The sequence below is a fragment of the Monodelphis domestica genome, chromosome 1 (genome assembly GCF_027887165.1).
Source record: "Monodelphis domestica isolate mMonDom1 chromosome 1, mMonDom1.pri, whole genome shotgun sequence".
Classification (NCBI taxonomy): Eukaryota; Metazoa; Chordata; class Mammalia; order Didelphimorphia; family Didelphidae; genus Monodelphis; species Monodelphis domestica.
The window spans coordinates 644033223-644039222 of NC_077227.1; the positions used below are offsets into that span (position 1 = coordinate 644033223).

The 6000-nt window shown below is 38.1% G+C and overlaps 1 long non-coding RNA gene across 1 annotated transcript in view; it reads right to left on the reverse strand.

Moving 5' to 3' along the window:
- Nucleotides 1-3198, reverse strand: part of LOC103100526 (uncharacterized) — a 97426-nt gene extending 94228 nt beyond the window's left edge. The window contains exon 1 of the long non-coding RNA XR_001626435.2: nucleotides 2793-3198. This is a non-coding gene — a long non-coding RNA (uncharacterized LOC103100526). The remainder of the gene's footprint in view (nucleotides 1-2792) is intronic.
- Between the last annotated feature and the right edge of the window lie 2802 nt (nucleotides 3199-6000).

Consider the following 6000-nt stretch of genomic DNA (forward strand, 5'->3'; position numbering starts at 1 on the left):
GTGCAAAGATGGAAATCCTAAGACCAGAGATGCAGTTTCAAAGGACCCTAGAGGTCAACTAATCCAATCTTCTCATTTGACAATTGAGGAAACTGGGAGGGTCAGAAATATGAAGCTTTTGCCCTAAGCCACATATGTAGTACACAGCTGAGCAGAGACACAGACCTAGGGCATCTGCCTCAAAATCCAACTCTTCCCACTGTATCGCTTTGCTTGGCATTAACCTTAAACAGTTTATTGCCTATGTATTGCATGAAAACACTGGTATAACCTATATCACATAATTTATCTCCTCAAGGAGCTGGAAGGGGAGAGAAGGAAGGAGAGTATTTGAATTGGAAAAAAAAAGTCAGATAACAATTATCAAAACGTTCCTATGTGTAACTGAAAAAAATAAGTTTTTTAAAACAATTTATTGTTAAATAGGGAGGACGAGGTATATTAGGAAAGGTATATGATACAAGGTAAATATGATAAGAACAGAAGATAAGTCCCAACAAAGTTTACCAAAAAAATAGGAAGGAGAGCTTATTTTTATTTTAGGGATCAGGGAAGGATTCAGTAAATAGGTGATACCTTAGTTGGTCCTTGAAGAAAGAATCATTTGAACAGGTGAAAATGTCCATGGAGTCCAGGCTAGGTCTGAAAAACTTTCTGTACAGATTAAACAGGATAAGTTTGGGGTGCCATCTTTTATGAGAAACCTTTCTTTGGTGTTAGAGTTTTCTCCTTCTTCTTCTTATATATTTATATATACACTATATATATATACATGAAGTAGCCATGAATATATATATATAATTTTATATTTGCATAGTATACTTTAAATATGTATACATTATATATGCAATTTATAATATATGTATGTGTGTATACACACACATACAATAAATATATACATATAATATGTATATGCATATATATTTATCTCTTAACATGTTGACTCTTTTTTAGTAGAGTGTAAGTTCCTTGAGGGCAGGCAAAGCTTTTTACTTCATCTTTACATTCCAAGCATAGCATAGTGCCTTGAATATACTTGAATAAGTGGTTAATGACTACATATCAGATGATTTAGATTAAAACTGGTAATCTAGTAGTTTGTCTAGAATGAATTATACATGAATGAAAGAGTGAACTAAAGCTAGAGAGGTAGATACAAAAAAAAAGACCTGAAATTGAAAATGCAATCTTTTTCAGACTGACTCTCTATAACGTAGAATTGAAGTCAATAAACAAAATGGGTACAGTCACAGGAATCTACCTACACAAACCTTTCTAAAATAAGATTAAAAAGCCTTCTTCATACACAGGAAAGACCTAGGATATCATACTTCTGGAAGAGAAAATGGGCTCTGGGGTAACCTTATTAAAGTGCTTTAATAACACAATAGTCATCATATTATGCCTGGTTTTGTCCAGTTGTGATTCTCTCAGAATACATAATGAACAAGACAATGCCCCCTTTCCGGTATTCTTGCATAAGTAGGAGAATATTTCTAATTAAAAAGGCAGAGTTAGCACAGCCTGTGAATTGAACTGAACCATATCTCTGGAAATGCTGAGATTTTTACTGTTTGCATTAAGTAATGCTTGTATTTCTCTCTGAATCTGGCCCAATACCCATTACCAATAAGATGAAGATTTAAGATAACTTGGTCAAAAGATGGTGAATTACAACTTTTAATTAAAATGTAGAAAATAGTTGCTTTAAAATAAACATGATAATACTTTCGTGATCATTAATTTTTTATGGAGAGAACAACAAAAACAACCTGAATATTTTAGAGTTTGACATTATAAAGCTAGGCAAAGGGGATTTTCAGAAAGCTATAGATATAACAAAGACAAGGGCTTGTGTAGTCATCTACCGCTCTATTCCCATTAGACAACCCAGCAGACTGCTCCATATGCAATTGGATTCACAATCATCTCTTCTCATTATAATAGTCAAATTAGTCTATCTAAGATGAGGAAGGTAGAATGGAAAGTTAAAAACGAGACTACACCATATTCTTCATGCAGACACTGGACAAATGTTTGCTTATGCTGGGGAGGGTCCTTCAAGTTCACCTCTTTTATTTTTTATTTTTTATTATTTTTTTAAGTTCACCTCTTTTAAAGGAAAGCACTGTGTAGGTTGGCTTTCCTATGCCCATCAGTCTATAGAATGGCACCTTAGATTTAAGGATATAAACTTCTTAAGAGCAGAGGTTGTTTGCTTTCTGTCTTTGCCTTATACGTAGTAGTTTTAGGGACACATGCCTAGTAAATGCCTGGGTATGTAATAGGTAATTATGTGTTATGTGAGTGAATATCTGGCAGATTGACCTCTGTCTGGAACTTTAAAAAATCCTAAAGGGAAAACATAGAAATGATGCCCTGCCCTAGCTTTGTCCCACATTATCCCTATGGAGCTTAGTTTGCATCTCTTCCTTATTCAAGCTGCTTCTGCTCTTTGACTGGCTTTTAATTATCTGGTTTGGTAGTCGAATTAAGCAAAATATGTTATAGATAAAGCCAAGATCATATCACCATTCCCCATATGGATCAATTAAATTTGAGGAGAGAATATCAATTTTATGATTATAATATAGCCTGTAGTTCATGCCAAGGTGCTCTCAAATGAGTACTATTGGACCTACAACATGGCTTTGGAAGGAGAGCTTCAGTGGCTTGATATAAAATATACAAGCAATGGAAATTGCATGTCGTACTGATGGGGCAGAAATGCCATATTTTTATACAAAATCCATACTTCTTTATTTTCTATCTTTAAATTACATGATTCTTACCAGAGGTTCAACTGCATATTCCAAATCTCCCTCCACTCAATGAGATTCTACTTTTCTGGGATTGTTCAGTTGTTTTCTTTCCTCCAGATCAGCTCCATATTCTGTTAAAATAAACAGAAACAGAACAATATACTGTGTTGGAAAAAAGCCTGTGATCTGTCCCTCTGGGCAGACATTATTCCTTCTTCATAGATTCAGGATTTCAGCAGGTAAGTGAAATAGCAGCAGGGGGTCCCAACATCATTCTCAGAGTCCTAACAATGCTTTATGGAGTATCATCTTAATCATTTCAAAATAAATCAAGAAATACTTATTGACTATGCCCAAAGGGTTATAAAACTGTGCATACTCTTTGACCCAGCAATACCACCACCAGGTCTATCCTAAAGATATCAAGGACTTCCGGGTAATCATGGCTGCAATCTAGACGCGGCACGTTTCCTCTCCCCAGCACCGAACGAAATAGACTACATCAAAGGAGCATAAAATCACCTTTGGAGGAACAGAAGGACTCCCCAGTACCCCACAGAGGCAAAGGTACGTGGGGCTTGAACATTTCCACACTAAAATAAGAAGGAAAAGCTTGCACAGAAAAGTGAACTGAGCCGCCCTTCCCCCACCCCACCTCCCCCACTAAACCAGAGTGAGCTACCTGAGCTCTCACCGGGACAGCGAGTGAGTGGGGAGCGTCTCTGTCTGGGGGGGCACTCCAGGGTCCTTGGGATCTGGGGACTGCCAGGGAAAAAACGTCTCAGGGCGCTTTCACTGGAGAAGCCAGCGGACTTCGGGCGGGCTGCGCTGAACAAGGCGCACGGATTATCTGGGCGGAGCTGAATACCTGGGCTCGGAGGCTGGGAAGAACTAGTCTGAAGCAACCTAAATTCACAGAAAAACCACTCTTATAACCCAGACCCCAGACCAAAAAGGAAAGGGAAATAAAACCACCAAAGGGATGGCTCACATGGCCCAAAATCAAGCCTCCAGGAAGAAAGGGAAAAAAGTGACTATTGAAAACTTTTATGGTGGAAGTACCCAAGGGAAAGAGGAGAATGAAGAGGAAATCCAAAAAAATTCAGAACACGCCTCCCAAAATGGAAACTATCAACAAGCTCTGGAAGATCTCAAACTGGAACTTATCCAAAAGATGGAAACCTTCTGGAAAGAAAAATGGGAGAAAGAGATCAGCTGTCTGACAGATAAGACTGCTCAATTGGAAAAAGAACTCGAAGCAGCCAATACAAGGGCAGACAAGGCTGAAAAGCAAATCCAGTCCCTAATGACCAGAATTAAGGACCTCGAAGAAAGTGAGATGATAAAACAGCAAGAATCAATAAAGCAAACCCAAACAATTAATGAATTGGAAGAAAACAGAAAATATCTCACTGAGAAGGTCACGGACCTGGAGAACAGAGGAAGACGAGAAAATCTCCGTATCATCGGTCTCCCAGAAAAACCAGAGGTAAACAACAAATTGGATTTTATTCTAGAGGAGATTATAAAAGAAAATTGCCCCCACGTTCTGGAGCAAGGGGGCAAAATAGAAATAGAAAGGATTCATAGAACACCTTCTATACTAAATCCCCAAAAGACAACGCCTAGGAATGTAATTGCCAAATTCAAGAGCTTCCAAGTAAAGGAGAAAATCCTACAAGAAGCCAAGAAGAAGAGCTTCAGATACAAGGGGGCTCCCATAAGGATCACACATGACTTAGCGGCTAACACACTAAGAGACCGCAAAGCATGGAACACGATATTTAGAAAGGCAAGAGAGCTGGGTCTCCAACCAAGAATCAACTACCCAGCAAAACTGACTATATACTTCCAGGGGAAAGTATGGGCATTCAACAAAATAGAAGATTTCCAAGCATTTGCTAAGAAAAGACCAGAGCTCTGTGGAAAGCACAGAAAGCAAGAGAAACATGAAAAGGTAAATATGAAAGAAAGGGAAAAGGAGATAAATCTTATCTTTCTCTTTAAGTCAAACTCTCTTCTATAAGGACTACATTTACATCTAATTATATATATTAATATGTGGGGAAAATGTTTTGTGTAACTCTCATAAATTGTATCATCATAAGAGTAGTTAGAAGAAACATGAATAGGGAAAGATTGGGGAATCAAGAAGATTTGGGGAAAGTTGGGGCAAAAAAAGAAAAAGGGAGGGGGGAACCGTGATAATACTAAGATTAACTTCAAGAAATAGGGGGGGAATCAATAGAATAAACTTTCCCATATAAAGATACACATGGGAAGGGGAGGGGAAGAACTCTCATATGAGAAGGAGAGGAAGAGAGCGTGAAGTGGAAGTACTTAAACCTTACTCTCAGTGAAATCAAATCTGAGAGGGAAGAACATCTAGATCCAGTGGGATCCTGAATTCTATCTTATCCATTAGGGCAAGAAAGAAAGGAAAATTAAGGAGGGGGAGGGGGGAGGGAGCACAAAAAGGGAGGGAAGGAGAGGGGGGAGGGGAAGGGAGCATAAAAAGGGAGGGGCTAGAAAGGGAAGCATCTCAAGGGAGGGGACTAGGGGGACTGACCTAAAGTAAATCACTGGTTCAAAAGGAGAAAGCTAAAGAAGAAAGGTCAGAACTAGGGGAAGACATCAAAATGCCAGCGAATCCACAAATAACAATCATAACTTTGAACGTGAATGGGATGAACTCACCCATAAAACGCAGACAAATAGCAGATTGGATTAGAACACAAAACCCTACCATATGTTGCCTTCAAGAAACACATATGAGACGGGTTGACACTCACAAGGTTAGAATTAAAGGTTGGAGTAAGACCTTTTGGGCCTCAACCGATAGAAAGAAGGCAGGAGTTGCAATCATGATATCTGACAAAGCCAAAGTACAAATAGACCTGATCAAAAGGGACAGGGAAGGTAAATATATTCTGCTAAAAGGAAGTATAGACAATGAGGAAATATCACTAATCAACATGTATGCACCAAATGGTATAGCATCCAAATTTTTTATAGAGAAACTAGGAGAATTGAAGGAGGAATTAGACAGTAAAACCATATTAGTGGGAGACTTGAACCAACCACTATCAAATTTAGATAAATCAAATCAAAAAATAAATAAGAAAGAGGTAAAAGAGGTGAATGAAATCTTAGAAAAATTAGAATTAATAGACATATGGAGAAAAATAAATAGGGACAAAAAAGAATACACCTTCTTTTCAGCACCACATGGCACATT